A 19,937-nucleotide genomic window follows, 5' to 3' on the forward strand; every position below is an offset into this window, starting at 1 on the left:
TTAAATTGGAGCTACATTGGATATAACCCAGAGATTCCTTGTAGCACAGAAGGAGAGAAAGCAAACAAGATGTTCTGTCATATTCTATTGCTTCTTTACAGGTTATCTTTGACTCTAAAATCCCTTGCCCACCAGGAGATCACTCTAGCCCAGCACTGCATTTCTTCAATCACCTCGAAGTAGCAGCCACTGCAAAGCACACGTCAAGAATGCTACTTAAGATATAGGCATGTCATCAGTCTCTCCCTAGGATGAAGCTGACACATTATCCAAGGAGCATATCCCACAAGCTGTGCAACACTGTAGATATATTTAAGTTGGGGGTGGGGTGGGGGTTTAAGAGAAAGAGAAATCTTTCTTTTTCCAAGATCTGAATCTAAAAGGCTTGGCTAGAAGACGTGGTCTGATACACAAATATTGAGAAAAAGAAAACTCTGCACCAGCTTCCCTCATTGGGCTGCTAGATGTTGTCGGACTCAACTCCCATCAGCCCTAATCAGCATGACTAATGGTTGGGGGTGATGGCAGTTGCGGTTAAAAACATCTGGAGAGCACCAAGTTGCAGAAGATGCTTTACACTTAAAAACCAAGGGTTCTGCTTTGATTGCTGAAGCATGACTGATATTAGCTGAATTGCATGAGCCATGGGTAATTCCAGACTTATAGAATCTTTGGTTGAAAGTCATAATGGGAAAGATTCCTTTTAATTTTCTTGCTTCTGAGTGGACTTCGGTTTTTAATCCTGACATCTATTTTCTGAAGAAGAATAACCTGTCATAGGTAAACTTCTCTTGGAATCAGACACTAGGAAAAGATATAACATTGTCTCTGCACCCAAGCTTCTCTGGTGGTCACAACTTCACTCTTAAGAACATAATGTAGAATTAGTAACAATCTCTCTCCAAAATGATGCCCTGCCTTGTTGGTTGTGGGGTTGGAATAGGGATAGTTGGGTCAGTCTAGTTCCTGCCTATGTACATGTGTTCATTCATAAACCTGCTCTGCCACATTGATGCAATAAACTGTGACGGTTTTTCCTGATGGGAAAGAAACATGAGGCCAAAGCAGCTGGAAAGAGAAGCTGGCAGTGGCACTTGGCTATCCATTTAGCTATAGCCCATTTTTATAGCTACATTCCCATAGTTACCACCTCCTTGGAACATCAGTTCATAGAATCATAGAATTGCAGAGTGGGAAGGAACCAGGAGGATCATCTAATCCAACCCAGCAAGACAAGGATCTTTCACTCAATGTGTGGCTCGAACCCACAACCCTGAGATTAACAGTCTCATTCTCTACTGACTGAGCTATCCCTCAGGGACTTACTTGTCTTTCCATGCATCTTTCCATGCTGATCTTCCACTTTGCTTTCTTAGGGCTCCTTCTCTTATTCCAAAGTGCCTCCATACAATGTAACCCAGGGCATTCCCTGAAGTATGTGTGTCAGGGGTCACACAGAGCATGACATAGCACCACTTGGTACAACCATAGTTTTCCAATAACTGTAGAGGCACTTTTCCAGCTCCACCCCTACCTGCTTCTGATAATAGCTGCTGAGAAGCTGCAGCTTTGCCTGTCAGAGGCATTGGGTCATGTTACATCCTCCTGAGTGTTGTCAGAATGTTCAGTGTGGTGGAGTCACTTGAGATGCTGCAGCACAGACCAAAAGGATATCACTCTCACTGAGCTTCCTTAGTATTTTATTTGTCTCACCTTCACTGCGTTTATGTGACCTAATGGCCCAGGGCTGTGGTTATACTAATGACTTTTCTATACTGAAGCCACAGATCGTGGAGTGTTTTCAGAGAGGTTAGCAGACTGGAGAGTAATTCAAAAGCAAAACAAAACTAGCAGTTGAATTTCAGCTTCTCTGCCCATCTCATCAGCGTTTCCTGATTCAAATCTAGACAGATTACCATCATACAGTGCCTAGAGACAACAAAGCAGAAGTAGCGATCAGACATAGGACAGAGCATGTACACATAAATGCCACATGCATGATCTTGATATTGCTAATATAACTTGATAGAAAGCAGACTGCTCCCATATGGAGTCAATAAGGTCTGCTTGTCAAGCGAATATCAACGATCTGAGCCTAAATATGGATGCTCATTCTTCTGTCACATTGAATGGTTACAATTCTCTTTGCCTAAAATAAGGCGCATTGCCATGCAATGTGCTGTTAAACGGCTATTTTGGGGTTGCTAGTGGAGTTTATTTGGCCCCAGGGCTTAGCCCTAGAATGTTTTCCCACTGCCACTGCTCAAAAGTGTGGAATGCTTTTGAGAAGGTACAGAATGCCATTTGAGTAAAAACCTCCAACTATTCATTATCTGGGATTTAGGGGGGCAAAGGGGACAATTATTATTATTATTAGTAGTAGTAGTAGTAGTAGTAGTAGTAGTAGTAGTAGTAGTAGTATACTGGCCTTCACCTGTAGATCTCTGGGTGGTTCACAGCATAAAAAGTTAATGGGTGTTATATTTAGACTGGCATGCTGACACTACCAGCAAGATTCAGGTAGGTAGCCAACTACCATATTTTGACTACCAGCAAGGATTTCCAGCTTTCCTTTTGGTAGGTTTCCATTGCCTAAACCAGTTGCCAAGTACACAGAAATATAGTGGGAGACACTTTCCCAATGACTCATCTCCATGCCAGAAAAAGCTTTATCCACCACCTTTCTGCCTATCAGATAGTTGTTGAAGTTACAAGAGGACCCTATCATGAGAAAGAAAAGCTGTTAGTTCTATTCTCCTATCCTTATCTGAGTTAAATATTCTTCCACCTCCTGTAAGTTAGTATTGCCTACACCAACTGGCAGTGGCTCTTCAGTATTTTGGATAAGGGAGCCAGTGTGGTGTAGTGGTTAAGAGCGGTAGACTCGTAATCTGGGGAACTGGGTTCGCGTCTCCACTTCTCCACCTGCAGCTGCTGGGTGACCTTGGACCAGTCACACTCCTCTGAAGTCTCTCAGCCCCACTCACCGCACAGAGTGTTTGTTGTGGGTGAGGAAGTGAAAGGAGAATGTTAGCCGCTTTGAGACTCCTTCAGGTAGTGATAAAGTGGGATTATCATATCCAAACTCTTCTTCCCCAGCCCGAGTTAGTAATGTTAGGGATTGAACCGTGGACCTTCTGGATGCAAAGCATGTGCTCTGCAGCTCTTCCCAAAACACTGCCTCTTAGGCTAACAACCTCATGGGGTTGCTATGAGAGTCATGTATCATGCTTGGATATCCTTGGAGGAAGGCTGGGATATAAAAGTGATAAGTAAGTAAGTAAATGATGGGACGCGGGTGGCGCTGTGGGTAAAACCTCAGCGCCTAGGACTTGCTGATCGCATGGTCGGCGGTTCGAATCCCCATGGCGGGGTGAGCTCCCATTGTTCGGTCCCAGCTCCTGCCCACCTAGCAGTTCGAAAGCACCCTTAAGTGCAAGTAGATAAATAGGTACCGCTTTCTAGCGGGAAGGTAAACGGCATTCCGTGTGCTGCTCTGGTGCCAGTTCGCCAGAGCAGCTTCGGCACGCTGGCCACGTGACCTGGAAGTGTCTGTGGACAGTGCTGGCTCCCAGCCTCTAGAGTGAGATGAGCGCACAACCCTAGAGTCTGTCAAGACTGGCCCAAAACGAGCAGGGGTACCTTTACCTTTAAGTAAGTAAGTAAGTAAGTAAGTAAGTAAATAGGGTGTGTCTGTGTGAAGGCACTCCTATTAATAGGAAGGAAAGGCTGATCCATATTGCTTTATGAAATAATGTATTAGCAGATAAAAGCTCCAGGTGCTTATGAAGTATCTCAGTCAGGAAAACCACAAGTTCATTGGCAAACAGCTACTGGACTGTCTATTGGCTTGCCAACTTCTGTATTGTATGACTGATTAGGGATTGCAGACATCAGGAAAGACCCATCATCAGGTCCTGTGCAGAAATTGTCAATTGCCAAGGAAGGAAGGATCTCTGCAATACATGCCAGGACCGGCAGTTGCCCAAATGATGTAGCTAACAGTAGCAAGACAGTCCTTCAAAGGTTACAATAAGGAGAGGCGGAAGGCAAAGCTGCAATAGACATCAGGTCTGCAGGAAGGAAACAAACTGTGCAACCCCAGACATGTCTACTCAAAAGTAGGCTCCACTGAGTTCAGTGAGACTTCATCTCATGTAAGAATGCAGTCTAAGCAAGACAAACTTGATTATGGCTATAGTATATGCATTAAACAATATCTGTTAACTCCCATTTCATTTTCTGCTGGTCTTTTGATTTAGCTGAGTCCCATCCTTAAAACGAATCCCTAATTAGCTTTTATGATAAATGGTATATTTATTTCCAGTTACCGTTTCAGCAGCCCTAATGGAGGCTTGTGCAACAGCCAAAAACAAACCAAAAGAGAGAGCGAGAAAGAGAGATGCAGGAGTTTCGACCTGACAGGTTATTTTGCTGCAGTAATTAACCAGGAGTTAACAAAAATACATTGCTGCATTATTTATTCCCAGCTCAGCATTGGTACTTCTGTTTGTCCAAATGACTTGGAAATACTTCCGCTTAACCAAGAAGATTTGCAGTAGTAAGATAATAAGTTCATAATAGTACACAGCTCACCTTTTTTAAAAAAGAGTTTCCATTAATGGATCTGAAAGTGTAATGGGAACTGTTTATTACCTGCTGAGCTACAGTGGGAAATGCAACAAATATTTAATGGCTGTCCATTTATTTACTCACCACAGAAATGCAGACATTTCACTTTAGATGGTAAGGTCATAAGCATTTGAGGCTTATACAAGCTTTGTGCAGACTGTCAACCAGGGATAAGATGTGAGGAAGGCATAGGCATTCACTGTCCTTACCCACGTCACAGTTCTTCTTTTTTTAAAAAAAATACTTGCATTTTCAAAAACAGGAACAGAGAGCATATTTAACCCCCTCCCCTCCCCCTGTCCCACTTACAGCTTTGTACCCTAGTGGTCCTGGGCCCTAAGGAAGTTAGATTAGCTTCAACCAGAGCCAGGGCCTTTTCAGCACTGGCTCCGGCCTGGTGGAACGCTCTGCCTCATGAGACCAAGGCCCTGCAGGATCTGATTTCTTTCCACAGGGCCCGTAAGACAGAGTTGTTCTGCCTGGCCAATTTGATTCCCTCCCCCTCCTTCTTTTTTCTTTTCCCTTTCTCCTCCTGTAATGAGGCTGCATTTTAATATTTTAATGTTTCGATATTTTAATTGTTGTATTTTAATCTTGTTTTTAAGTTGTATTCATTCAACTTGTTTTTATTATTGTTTGTTAGCCTTGGCTGGGGAGGGAGGGGTATAAATAAAAATTATTTATTTATTTATTATTATTATTATTATTATTATTATTATTATTATTATTATTATCATTATTTATTACCAAATACAGCATGTATGCATATACCATATGACTCCCCTTCCACACTTTTCCTGGTTCCTTTGCTTTTCTACTACTCTACATAATGTTTTTAATCATCCAATTTGTTATCTATTAAATACTCTATCTATTTCAACTCTGTTGCATCTACTCAAGACTTGCTAAACTATGTACCGTATTTGTTTATACTGGTTCTTAAAATATTCAATAAACATCGTCCATTCCTCCTCATATTCCTTATCTTCGTTTTCTCTTATCCTGTTCATCAGACCAGCCAGTTCAGCATATTCAAACATTTTACCTTGCCATTCTTCCTTAGCGGGTACTACATTTGTTCTCCACCTTTGTGCCAATAAGGTTCTTGCTGCTCCCCCCATCACAGGGGGGACAGGGACAGTTCTATCATTAGGCAGAATGAGGCAAGCACCTCAGCGGGGAAAAGCTGAAGGGGACAATGGCAGCAGACCCTTCCAATTCTTCCTGAACCTCCTCACCATTCATCTCTGGAAGACACAGCTATGTATGCCACACAACCTTTCATTCACTTCCTAAACTAGCCTGCTTCCTCAAGTGTACACCCCATTGCCAATGTTGAAGGGATACTGTCAGTCCAGTCCACCTCTGTATATGGAATAGGGAGGGCACCATTTTGTCTTTCACCTCAGACAGCAAAATGACATGTCTCCTGCATGATTCTAACCACACCACTGCTTTCATATATTGCACCGCAGATTAAATGTCCTCATGGGGCTACTGAGTCTGACCATTGGCAATCTATTTTAGTATATCTGACTTCAAGCTAGCAGGGGCTCTGTCTCTAAATTTTCAGGCAGCAGTCCAGTAACGCTTGATGCAGCACCATCTCACCTCCCCACAAACAAATAAGAATCCATTTCCAATTAATAGATGCCATCTAACCTCTCTGCAAACATTATTCAGGATGAAAGCTCTATAAGCAGGTCATCTGGAAGTAAGCTTAGTTTCTCTGAGCAGAGAACGGAATGGGTATCTCAAGAACTGTCTCCTCCCCTGTGAACAGGCCCTTGTGAACTAATCAAGAACAGGCCTGTTACATGTCCTCTACCCTGTGAGGTTTGGAGAGAGAGGCATAGAGAGTCAAGCCTTCTTGTTAATAGCAGCACCCAAATTGTGGCTCTCACTTCGCCACGTGATCTAGCCATCCACCTCTTGGGGTATATCATTTGAATGCAGGTTTTATGGCATCGCTCACTGCTCCCGGTTTGTGCGCCATAACTTTTCCTGCTGCAATTTTAGTCCTTTGTGTCATTGCTGTGTATTTTGTTCTTTGATTATTATTTCACATTGTTGATGATACCTGGCAGTAAGCTGTCCTGCAGACCTCTTTTGGGCAGGAGGGCATAAGAGAGTCACAATTTAATAAAACAAATAAGCAGAAACCCACCAATTACTTGAGCATTCTGAAATGCACATTGACAGTACCATAAAAGTAGCTGCATTGTGCTGGGAAGCAAGATCCACTTATCAGTCTACAATTCAGCTTTATTACAAAGGCCTACTAATACACGCTATAGCTCATTCCAAATAGCTGCTTAGTCCATTCCGAACTCAGAAACCATTTCTTCTTTTTTATTCGTTTCAATTAAAAGATGGACCTTGCAGGAGCTTAGCTCTAATGGCCAAATTGACTGAATATATTTGTCTACAGTTTGGTAAACAATGATACAAGACTTTGAAAAGGGGGGAAAAACTCTCGGGTACCATTGATTCCATACACAATGAACCAAATGAATGTACACATTAATTTATATAGGGTCTCAGGAAGCTGCTCTTACCAAGCCAGACAATTGGTCCATCACAGTATTGTAAAGGCTTCCCAGGTTTCAGGCAGGAGACATTCCCTGCTGGACCTGGAGATTCCTGGGACTGAGACGTGCTGCATGCAAAGCAGACGCCCTACACTAAAGCTACAACCCTTTAGTTATATAGTTATATAGTTTAGTTATATATAAAATTTCCCCCTTCTTTTTGCATAGGTTTCTTTTTAAAAAATAGTAAAATCCATTCTGGGCTACATTTTATGTAACTTTCTGCTCTGCTAAACAACTACAAGAGCACCACATTCATATATTTTCTTTGTTTGGAGTGTGACACTGAAAGGTTGTTACATCTGGTAGGGTGAAACAACTTTTGTGACACTGTTAAATAATCAAATTTATGGTGCAGGCATGTCAGGAGTTCAGTGGGGCTTATTTCTAGTTAAGTGGTTATAGGATTGCAGTCTTTATGCACCAGACAAAGCTATAGTGCTGCTGTAAGGAGGGAAATAGGGAAAGCTGGGGAACTTGCAATAAATGTTTTAAAACCTGGGGGTCCAGGGGGCTGGATGACATTCTGCTCATGCAGCCGTGTTTCCCCTTCATCTTCTCTCCCTGAGCATCTTCAAAATCTACCATGGTGGGTCCTCCAACCTACTTAAACTAATTATCCACTTTTTCTCTTTGGGAGCATCCCACAAGCAGAGTTCTGTTTATGGAGACTCTAGATCCTACACATTTTTGTAAAAGGTTTTCACTAGCAAGATTTGCATCCCTAAATTACAGTCCCATACATACTGGTAACAAATGTTTAAATCTTATTCAAGTCTCTGGGGCTGATGCATACACACTTGCAACTTAATAGGATTTTCTCCTATACATTGCTATGCATAATGATGGCGCTCTCTATGAGCCATCAAAAGTTAGCAGCAACTGAATCTAACTTGGCCACAAAGTTTCCATTCCAGTCAATGGAATTCAGACGGGCAGTGTTGCGTCTTGCTGTAGTCAAGGCTCACTTTCGTCACACAGAAGGACAAATGTCAGCAACTACGGTAATTGCCTGTGAGTAAGCCCAAAAATGTAGACTGCTAATTGTAAAATGAATCACAAAAGTGTTCTACTGAAGGCCAATTTCCAAAGTAAAATGAAGAATTTAACAAATGATGGTGATGACGGCAATCACAATGATACACGAGTTTTCACAACTTTTATCTCCTTTATTCCCAAGACTGGGGTTAGTGATAGGACTCAGCCCAAATCTTTCCTTATAAAAGCATATCACCCAAACCAATTGTGCCATACATCTATTTGCTATTTAAAAGTTACCTACTAGCTTGATTTCTGTAACCTCCATCAATTCACATGGGCCTTGTATCAGAGAACGTCTCAATGGAGTGTCCCCCAAATTTCTTAAGAAAAGAAACACAGTTGCAAGCAGTGCCTTTAAACACTTATAATTGGCCATGGTGCATTAACATAACATTTGCTATGCCAGCAAGTTTGGCTTTCTGCTGCGTTTCCTGTATTGTAGTTTTATTGTGTATGTGTAGCTGTGGCTGTGTTTTGATTTTGATTTTATGGGCCCGCATTAAGGAAAGTTGGAGCAATAAAGCATGATTGATTGACAATGTGTCTCAAAGCGTGACATTGCACCAAAGTGTCATGTTACCTATTAGTGCTGCAAGTCGAGAGAAATTTCTTTTGCTGTGCTCCTTACATCCATCTTCGCACAGGCTGCAAACAAACTTTAGAAATTCATTACACAGAATATTTTGTGAAAGGAACCAGAGATGATGGCATTTCCCTGGGCTTCACAGAAGCAAATATGTTGCCATGTTTGAAGGGGCCCAGGGAAAGGGGATGTCCTGGGTGCCCCATGCTACCTCGCTGCCTCTCCCCCCTCCCCCTCCCCTGCCAGAGGTCCTACTGTCATTTTAAAACCTTTGCTTGGTGAGGGGACCACTGTTCTCCCTCCTCACCACTCACTGCTGTCATTCTCCCATCTCTGGCTGCTCCAGAAGTCCAGTTGGCTTTGCAGCTCCAAAGGTGGCCTTCTGTTGCCTGAACTCGCTGCCACTCTTGCCTCGGGGAAAAGATATATATTAAAATGGTGCAAAGCTGTACCCTCAGCTTCCTACATGCTGCAGCTTGATGCCAGCACCATCTCTGGCTGTGTTTGGGGGCAGCTTCCAAGCTCTTTTTAACATTAAGCACTTCTTCATTGCACAAATGATTATCACCTAAGGCTTGGCAGGCCAAGCTATTTGTTTCCAGGTTGCCTTTGCTCTATAAACCAGCAGATGGTTTTACAGCTTTGGGCCGGAGTGCTTGCATTAACCTTTCAAGCCCTGCTCCGGCTTCCCTTTTACTAGAGTCCTGCCAGCACTGCAAACACTCATTCCCGCACTGATTCTCACCTTGCCTCTTGTTCTCTCCAGCAACCTTTCCCCTTCTCCTTTTATTAGTCAGCCCACTGGTAATTTCTTTAAAAATTATATTTCCTGGGTTTATGTCTACTGCTTCATCATGCTTATCTCCTCCCTCCCTGCACTCTGCATGGCTTGATCTCTTATCTGGAATCATGACTGTGATCTCAGCCCTACAAGTATATTTCTAGGTCTTAATGATTTAAAAAGCCAGTGTCTCAATTTCTCACTTAATTGGGGGCATTTGTTTATAAGCAACTGAGCTCAAACAATGAATGTTGCCATTGTCTGACTTCCCATTTGGAGGTATTTCACAGCCTCACAAAGAGATCACTGACATTTATTCCAGCCTATCTTCCACTAATGTCCAGCATGTGCTTGTGTGCGTAAATCACATATAGCCATTGTGTTACCTTCCAGGTGATGTTGACTACACTCCCACCTGCCCCAGCATACATGGCCAATAATCAGGGATGGTAGTTGTAGTCTGCAATATTTTGAAGGCAGTATATTGTCTCCCCTGATACTCCCTCAACATTCACAGTTTCAACTGGCTACTGGCTTGGGCTCTGAAATCATCTTTATAGGCTCCTTCTAATAAAATACAATCATAATGTGGGACAGGATGTGAGGCTACAAAACAGTTGTTGTGCTGCCACCGTCTATTTCATTACTTTGCACCTAGCTGGAGGAAGTGTGTAGTGAGCTGCTTAACCAGAACTATTAAAAAAAAAATCAGTAATTTAAATGCCCACCCTCAGCCATATGTAAACATTTTCCTTGGGAATTCATGAAAAATAGATAAGCATTTGGCAAAACCTTCTTGCATGTGAAATTCCTATATTCAAGTCATTATGTAAGAGGATTTTTAAAAGTTGTGAGGAACCTTAGAATGAATCTGTGCAGGTGTGGGGAGAGATCACATCAGAAACAATTAATATACAATATATTAAATATTTTCTGACATACTCTCCTTTGTATGTTTAATTCTATTGCAGTATAACACAAAAGGCCTCCTGTTGTCCTAAATAGACACAATTGTGAACTGCTTGTTGTCCCACACTTTAGAGTGGGTAATTTTTACCATTACCATTAACAGAATTTTCCAGGTACTTTGAAGCCATTTATCCATTGCTGGCAAGCTTGGTTTCTTCCCATATTTTACAATATTTTACAATCAATATCTCTGAGCATTGATAAGCAGGTTGTTTATCAAACACTGATTTATTGCTCAAACAGCCCCAACAACAAAAACATTGGTTTTAGGAGTACAATTTCTCCTGTTTTCTCTTTGATAATTCTATCACTACATTTCCAGAAAGTTCTTGGGTGAGATTCAATGAAGTTCAATAGGGTGTCTGCTTGCGTAACACGGCTTCTCCTTTGTCTGCTTCTCCTGCAGCCTGGGCCCACCTCCAATCTGTTCCAGAGCGTTGGGGGCCCTCCCAAAAAAACCTGGGGTTGGATGGCACAGGAGGTGGGAGAGGAGGAAGGTGAAGTCATGCTGAAGTGGGTTTTTTGTGTGCAAAGAGGCAGACATCACAGGATATCGCCCATTATATATTTACATGGCTGCTAGGTATTAACAAATCGTGTGATTTGATCTTCGTGTCACCAACAACATGAATGATGTAGGTCTTTCCCCCCCTCTCTTTTTTTGAACACACAATCTTATTATTTAAGTGACATATGTTTACCCATGTAAGTCCCATTTGATTCAATGTGGCTTATTCCAAGGTAAATATGAATAATGATAATTATACCCCATCCATCTGGCTGGGTTTCCCCAGCCACTGTGGGCAGCTTCCAGCAAAATATAAAAATTAATAGGATTGTAGCCCCCATACAATTTCCTTTTGACCTTACTCACAACTAGCTTGTGTTTATCATATATATATATATATATATATATATATATATATATATATATATATGCAGGTTTTGGTGTTTTCGGGTATCTTCCCGTGTAAGAGTTGGGGTGTCTAGGCGACGTTTCGACGAGGTCTCACTCGTCATCTTCAGGCTGGTGCTTTCGGCTTCTTGTTACTTTCGGCTACTTGTTACTTTCGGCTTCTTGTTCTAGTAACAAGAAGCCGAAAGCACCAGCCTGAAGATGACGAGTGAGACCTCGTCGAAACGTCGCCTAGACACCCCAACTCTTACACGGGAAGATACCCGAAAACACCAAAACCTGCATTCCTGTACCCGTGAAAATCTACGAAAGCAAATATATATATATATATATATATGCAGGTTTTGGTGTCTTCGGGTGTCTTCCCGTGTAAGAGTTGGGGTGTCTAGGCGACGTTTCGACGAGGTCTCACTCGTCATCTTCAGGCTGGTGCTTTCGGCTTCTTGTTACTGGAACAGAGCAGGATCTCAGTGTTTGAGTTCCTATAAATACTGTTGAGGGGGTGTGGTGTATAGCCTCCAACGTTCTGGGCAGAGAGGAAGTTCCCAGGTTAGTGTGTCTTTTCTTCTTTTGTTCATTAATTACTTGAGGGATATCTTGAGTGATTTCTTGAGTGATATTCTGAGTACCACTTAGGAGGGTCATTAGGTGTGGATTAGTTGCTAAAGCTTTCGTGTCTTGACCTCTTGAGCTTGTGAAGAGTTTTTTCTGAGAAGATGGCTGTACTGCACTTAGTTGTGCTCTGGCTTGGCTTCGTGTATAGGGGCGAGCTGTGGTTTTGTGCCCTGTGCCAGCCAGATCTGTGTAGGGATTGCAGGGGGGTGCAGCATCCGGAGGTGCCACTATGGTTTGGCTACTGGATGGTGTCTGTAATTTATCTGTGGAGAGGGTCTGGGTTTGGGTCTGGTGTGGTTGATTGGAGATGGCGTTCTGTGTGCCTCTGGTTCTGGTGTCGGTTTTTGTGGGGAGGGCTATTTTCCAGATGTCTGGCAGGCGGGACGTATCGTCACGCTTGTTCATGTTGTGAGGGTGTTTCTCTATCTCGATGGCTTCCATGATTATTCTCTTGTGGTGGTGTTCCATGTTAAAGAGCAATTTGGAATCTGAAAAATTAATTTCGTGTCCTGTTTCTTTCATGTGTTGGTAAAGAGAGGAAGTTTTTTCTTCTTTTTTGACGGCATTCTTGTGTTCTGCGATACGTGCATTTATTCGTCTGTTTGTTTGTCCAATGTACGTGGCTGGGCAGACTTTGCAGGGTATTTCATAGACCCCTTGGTTTTCTAACTGGATTTTATCTTTGGGGTTTCTGAGGATATTGGCTATTTTTTGGTTGGTGCAAAAGGCTGTTTTGATATTGTGTTTATGGAGGATTTTGCTAATTTTATCTGTAGTGCCCTTGATATAAGGAAGGAGGGCCATGCCATTGTTTTCTTCTGTGTCTTGGTTTTTGGGGGGTGTTTCTTTTTGGATTAGCTTCGTAACCCTGTTTTGCTGGTATCCGTTGGCGATTAGCACATTTGAAAGATTCTGTAACTCAGTTGTCAAGTGGTCTTTGTCAGCCAGGCGTTTGGTTCTGGAGATGAGAGTCTTGGCTACGGAGTTTATTTGTGCAGGGTGGTGGTGTGATTGTGCATGTAAGTAGCGGTTGGTGTGTGTTTTTTTCCGGTAGATAGTGTGTCCTAGGGAGCCATCAGGTTTTTTGTAGATTAGGACGTCAAGGAAGGGAAGTTGGTTGTTGGCTTCTATTTCCATAGTGAATTGTATTTTGGGGTGTAGGCTGTTGAGATGTGTGAGGAAGCTATCTAGTTTTTTCTTCCCGTGTGGCCAAATTACAAAGGTGTCGTCAACATACCTGAGCCAAAGTTTGGGTTTGTGTTCTGACTTGTCTAAAGCATTGGTTTCAAAGTGTTCCATGTACAGATTTGCGATGACCGGTGAGAGGGGTGATCCCATAGGTGCTCCTTCTATCTGTTTGTATCTTTGTCCATTGTGGATGAAGTACGTGTTGGTTAGGCAGTGGTTGGTCAGGTCCAGGATGTATTCGGGGGGATTGTATTTGTTTTGAATGGCTGTCAAGGCTTCATTAATGGGCACTTGTGTGAAGAGAGATACAACATCGAAGCTCACAAGTAGGTCGTCGGGATGTAGGTTTTGCTTCTTTATTGTTTCTATGAACTGGAAGGAGTTTGTAACGTGTGAAGCGATAGATTCTGCATAGGGCTGAAGTTGCTTAGCGAGAAATTTAGCGAGATTTTGTAGAGGTGAGCCTATGGAGCTGACTATTGGTCTGAGTGGTGTTCCTTCTTTGTGTATCTTGGGGAGACCGTATCTTGGCTGTGTTTTGGTCCACATGTTGTTTCAAAAAGTCCACACCTAATGACCCTCCTAAGTGGTACTCAGAATATCACTCAAGAAATCACTCAAGATATCCCTCAAGTAATTAATGAACAAAAGAAGAAAAGACACACTAACCTGGGAACTTCCTCTCTGCCCAGAACGTTGGAGGCTATACACCACACCCCCTCAACAGTATTTATAGGAACTCAAACACTGAGATCCTGCTCTGTTCCAGTAACAAGAAGCCGAAAGCACCAGCCTGAAGATGACGAGTGAGACCTCGTCGAAACGTCGCCTAGACACCCCAACTCTTACACGGGAAGACACCCGAAGACACCAAAACCTGCATTCCTGTACCCGTGAAAATCTACGAAAGCATATATATATATATATATATATATATATATTCATATAAATTTATCTTCTGACTTTCTTTCATATCTTTAACAATTCTGTCCCATTCATTTATCTTTTTCTAAATGTAAATTTCTGTTTTCACCATGTGTCTTTGATAGTTAACAACAATAAACAATATAATCTCATCAATACAACATCAATGAAAAAATAAGCAGTGTAAAAACCATCACACAGATGCTACTAAAACATTAAGTAAGAATGGGATAATTTTCCTTTCACATCTCCCCAAATGCCTACATGAATAATAAGGTCTTCAATGACCTCTTTAATGCTAGCACTGAACATGTCTAGCGTACTTCTGATGGCTGAGCATTCCACAAGGAGGTCATCACCACCAAGAATGTCGTGTGCCTTCTGCCACTCAATTTAACTTTGGATAATTCTGGCACACAGCGGAGCTCCATCTGTTGACCAAAGTGTGTTTGGATGTTCATTTGACACTCGTGGGGCATTGTAGCACTGAGAAATCACTGCTTCTCTTGACCCACTTTATTCTTACACCCTACAAGATCTCTTGATGCTCTCATGATACTTTGCTGAATAAGGAAGGTCATAACATTCAACAGATGCTGCAGAGATGTACAACATGAGATAAACTCAAACACACTATTTTTTCATAATTCTTTTAAACATGAACCACAAAAACTACTTTGCACACAACTGCAGCATTGAGGTCATGCCCAAAGAGAGGTGCAAAGGGCATACATGAAGATATATCTGCTTTATTATTTACATATTTTCATTCATGTATGCAATATATAGATAGATAAACACACACACACACCAACAACAACAACAACTACTTTACCTTCCCTTTCCGATTCCCAACTTATACGGCCGCAAACCTCCTTTGCTCACAGAAAATGAATGTTCAATTCTTAACACCATATTAAGTTTTATGTGCACTAAATTTCACCAGAGGAAAATAAACAGTTTGTCTGCTCTCCATCTTTTCATTCTGCATTTTTATGCCTCGAGGTTTTTGCTTGTTAGACTCTAGGGGTTAGGGAAAAATATTCTGAACAGTTTTACCTGGATAAACACCCTATAAATTACAAATGATATTTATTGGCCTCCTAGGAAAGTCACTATATTGGAAATAGCAGGGGGGGGGGAATAACTTTTAGATAGACAGACAGATACAGTTAATAGATAGATGCTCCGGCAATACATATCTATATCTACCTATTATGTCCTCCTTCCATTCCCAACGCTATACGTGACTTTAATTAACTTGTCTGCCATTTGGAATTCTAGTGGGATACAATGCAAGCAGGATCATTAAACCCAATCATATTTTCAGCCTCGCCTGATATTTCACTAGAGCTATTCAAATCAATTTACCCAACAGAGACATTTGTCCCTGGCCTGTCACCACGGCCCATACTGAGAGTCCTGCACTTCTTTATCTTTTGGCAAGGCCATCATAAGCAAGCGACACAAAGGGTGATGTATGGGAACTCAAATAAGTTATAAATCCTCCATCCCTTCATCAGCTGTCAAAGGGAGAGAATTTACGCCAGCCGGCCTTGGCAACGGCTGCCTGGCTATGCTTAGAGAAAGTCAGCTTTAAGATGACACACACTTGGAGGTGAAGAATTTCTCTGCATTCAGAATCCGGGTGCAGGAGGTCGGAGAGAAGAAAAGGAAGTAACCTCAGCGACATAGATGCGCGCACACTCTTCCCCCTGGGTGGTCTTGCAATATGAGCATGACAGCACAAGCCACAACAAGCACACCCCCCACAAGTACATAGAAAGGTCACAATAATTTGCACACTTTGAACAGAAGAAGGAGAATTCAGAGCCTTTTGGTTTGACACCAGCAGCTCATATCTGTTAGGAATGGCATATAAAAACAACAACAAGCTTGTTCCAGTGATGGGGAAATCTATCAGTTTTGGTTTCTTGCCGTTTCTCATTTTCCACTCTTAAGTTCACATCTCGATACTATGACACCAGATTGCTTTTTTTCATTTAAAGTCTTTATGAAAATACATCTGTGTTTCTCCTAATGCACACATTTTTATGAGCAAGCTTACTTAATATATGCATTTTTCCAAAACAATTTCCCCCAAATGTAAGGCATTTTTGCACATAATTGTCACTAGTCTATGCATTTTTATGCACACTTTCCCCTAGTGTACACATTGCTTGGCTGGAGAACTGCATTGCAAAATTGGGAGAGGTGTGAATTTCAGAGGTATGGCTGTGTTTTGGTCCACATGTTGTTTCAAAAAGTGCAAATTAGGTGGGTTCACCTTCAAATTTGAACTGAATCAAATCTCCCCAATCCCTAGCGTATTCTCTTTTGTGATTTCCAGGCACAAACATTTTGTCACTGGGGGAAGAGAGTGCTAACCTTAAGGCATTGTGGGAAGATGCAAATGCAATGCCCCTGATCTTCACAGGATGCAGAACTGGAGACATGCCATGCCTGTGCATATATGATGGATAGAGATGAAAGCAGTGAGGACAGAGAGTGTACTGTCAGCATGACAAAAAACATGTCATGAGCACTGCCGAGCATGTTGAGCAACAGCTCAACGCCATGTGCAAGAGCAAGCCACTTAGTATTTCGAAGGGGAACAGCAACAAGGGATAAGAAAGGATGAGCATGTCGTTTCTGCCATTCTCCTATTATTCTGTGCATTTGCTCTACCTCATAAACTTCCAAAAGACCAAGTAATTTTGAATCCCAGAATGTGGGTCTGAAATTCAGATGAAGGGAACATTGGGAGCCTCCTTAAATAGCAAGCTGGTCAACACTTTGAAAAGAGTGCTAAGAAATACAAGGCTTTGAATGCAAACTGGGGTAGAATACCTATGCTAGGATGGGATAACACAGGAAGCTGCCTTATATCTCACCAGACCTTTGCTCCCTTTGCCCTGACCACCACCAGCTCCCTAGGCTTTCAGACAGGAGTCATTCCCAGGCCTACATAAAGATGCTAGGAACTGCACCTGGCACCTTCTGCATGCAAACAGATGCTCTACCAATAAGCTATGTGTCTTCCACATATGTGAAATATGTGGACCGCAAATTCAAAATGCAGAAAACCGTATTCTGAGAAAAGTTTTACAGATAAATGTGCTGAACAAGTTAAGTCATTTTTAAATGTCCATATGTTAATTCATAGGTACAGGTGCAAATTTACAAAATGTTTATGTAGTTTAAACAGAAATACAATGCATCTCACCTTTGTGGGGAAGACAGTGTCCTGGTGATCTGTGAGCCTGCTCTAGAGATGCTCTTGACAGACATTCTCCCTTCTCAGGGAACTTTATTTTAAATGTGTACTTGGAATGACTAGCCCTTCAAACAGAGAACTCTTTGAAGATGAGAAGTGTCCTTTGAAAAGTGGGAGACATGGCCAGCCAAGTTGTGAGCTGGGTTTTCTTATTACCTGATGATCTTCTTGCCTCATTACTGGCCCTGATCCAAAAAGCCTTTGTGGGAAGCTCTTCACTCTTCCCCACTTAGGAAGAGCTGACCAAAGGCCCTTCTAGCTCTGCATCCTACTCCCACAGTGACCATCCAGATGCCTATGGGAAGCTCACAAGCAGGACATGAGAACAGCTCCCCTCCCCTCACTTGCGGTCCCCCACAACTAGTGTTCAGAGGCAGTATGCCTCCAAGAGTGGAGGCAGAACATAGGCATCTTTGCTAGTAACCACTGACAGCCTCATCTTCCATGAATTTGTCTAATTCTCTTAAGAAATCCCTTCTGCTGCCGATGCTTCCTCCCATTACTGAAAACAATGGCTTGTGTTGTTGGATAAGCTGAATCTAAATTCAGGGCAGCTTCAGAGTTGGTCTCTGATGCAGCAGAAAGGGATAATTTGGGAGGGGGGAATCCTTGGTGTGCATGTGAAAGGCTGCACACATACTTAAAAAGAGTTGATTAGGGAGTGTATTAAGTACAAATATTTGGGCTGCAGCAAGGCAATGCATTTTTTGAGCTTTGTGTTACCATTGGCACCCTCCTCCCTTCCCCCTCTGCAACTTGGCTTTTTCAAAGACACACACACACACACTCATCTCTGGGAGTTCAATAGCATCATAAAACCCACAATCTTTTCTACCCTGTGCACACATCTCATTATCCATCCTTAGTATACATCTTGAGCAATGCAATTTACTTCAATGTCACCAAGAGAGAGATGCTCCTCTGGGACTGTCATTACCATAAACCACAATCTGCTGCCAATTTATACGTCCTTATCCGCCCCGTATTTTAACTTCTCTCTAAATGATGACAAAGCGCTTTGTGGGCCCCCATCTCAAATGTTGCTTTAGCAGCTCTCCCAAGTGCCCAGTTCCCCTCTTCCATGAGCTGCCTCTTCATCCCAAAACAACTCACTCTGCATTTGGCCTCACTCCAGATTTGGGGTCTTTCAAGCTCCTTTCTTCTTTAGCTGCTGAAGATACTCACTGTTGCCTCTGCCCTTTCACGGCTTACACAGGGCAAAAGAAGCTTGTTTCCTTAGCTTGTTTTAGTTGAGTAGCCTTTCCCCCCCAGTGAGATTCCAGAAAACTCATAGCATATTTTGTCTCAAACGTTACCAAAGAAGTGAATGGAAGATGATTTTAGACCAGGACCAGCATCATTCATTGCTTTTGCACCCTAATGGTCTCTTTCAGACTGTGCTCTCACAAGAGCCCAGCTGGAAGCCAGGCTGCAGACTCCAGGAGAGTGGAGAAAGGCGTTTTCCTACCTACTGCTTTCATGTCTACCTTTCCCACATGAGAACTATTATGCTTAAATGCTTAACCAAGAATATTTCCAGCCTGCAATTCTATAGATGAAACCCCTAGGAACAAGTGTCTTGGTGGATCAATACTGTGCACTGCCTCTCTCCTTGGAGATTTCAGGATCGTTCATTTTTCATTTATTAAATTGTTATCCTATTCTATGTCCAGATGAGCCCCCCTGCCTTTGACATTGTTTTGCTTTATTTTTTATTGTTGTGAGTTCACAACCATAAAACAACACAATGGGAAAAAAGCCCTACCCAATACAAATTGGCCCTTAAATTCAATATGTTGCTGTTGTTGTTGTTTAGTCATTTAGTCATGTCCAACTCTTCGTGACAGCATGGACCAGAGCACGCCAGGCACTCCTGTCTTCCACTGCCTCCCGCAGTTTGGTCAAGCTCATGTTAGTAGCTAAATTCAATATACACTACAGCAATACAATATAGTATATACAATCCACATACAAAAAGCCAGAATCATTCCTCAAATGTTTTTTGAAGAAGAAAGGTATTTGCCAGCCTTCTAAAGCTGTAATCCTATACCCACTTATCTAGGGAGTGAGATCCACTGTATTCAATTGGACTTACATCTGTGTTGCACTGTAAATTCAGTAAACTTCATTGTGGAGGGAATTCCACAACACTGGTCCCAGCACTGAAAAGGGCCTACCGTATTTTTCGCCCCATAAGACGCACTTTTTCCCCTCCAAAAATGAAGGGGAAATGTGCCTGCGTCTTATGGGGCGAATGCAGGCTTTCGCTGAAGCCTGGAGAGCGAGGGGGGTCGGTGCGTACCGACCCCTCTCGCTCTCCAGGCTTCAGGAAGCTCTGCGCAACCCTCGGGAGACCGGCTCCGAGGGTTGCGCAGAGCTGCCTGCAATCCCGGGACCAGCGCAGCTCTGCCCGGCCACCG

General features: G+C 42.5%; 1 protein-coding gene and 1 long non-coding RNA gene across 27 annotated transcripts in view; both read right to left on the minus strand.

Moving 5' to 3' along the window:
* Positions 1-19,693, minus strand: part of LOC308575988 — a 77,188-nt gene extending 57,495 nt beyond the window's left edge. Inside the window, exon 1 of the long non-coding RNA XR_014002994.1 lies at positions 19,613-19,693. This is a non-coding gene — a long non-coding RNA (uncharacterized lncRNA). The remainder of the gene's footprint in view (positions 1-19,612) is intronic.
* The window catches only part of NRXN3 (neurexin 3), a 1,270,857-nt gene that overhangs the window by 626,364 nt on the left and 624,556 nt on the right, over positions 1-19,937 (minus strand). The window lies entirely within an intron of this gene.

The sequence above is a fragment of the Podarcis bocagei genome (genome assembly GCF_964188305.1).
Source record: "Podarcis bocagei genome assembly, chromosome: 1".
Classification (NCBI taxonomy): domain Eukaryota; kingdom Metazoa; phylum Chordata; class Lepidosauria; order Squamata; family Lacertidae; genus Podarcis; species Podarcis bocagei.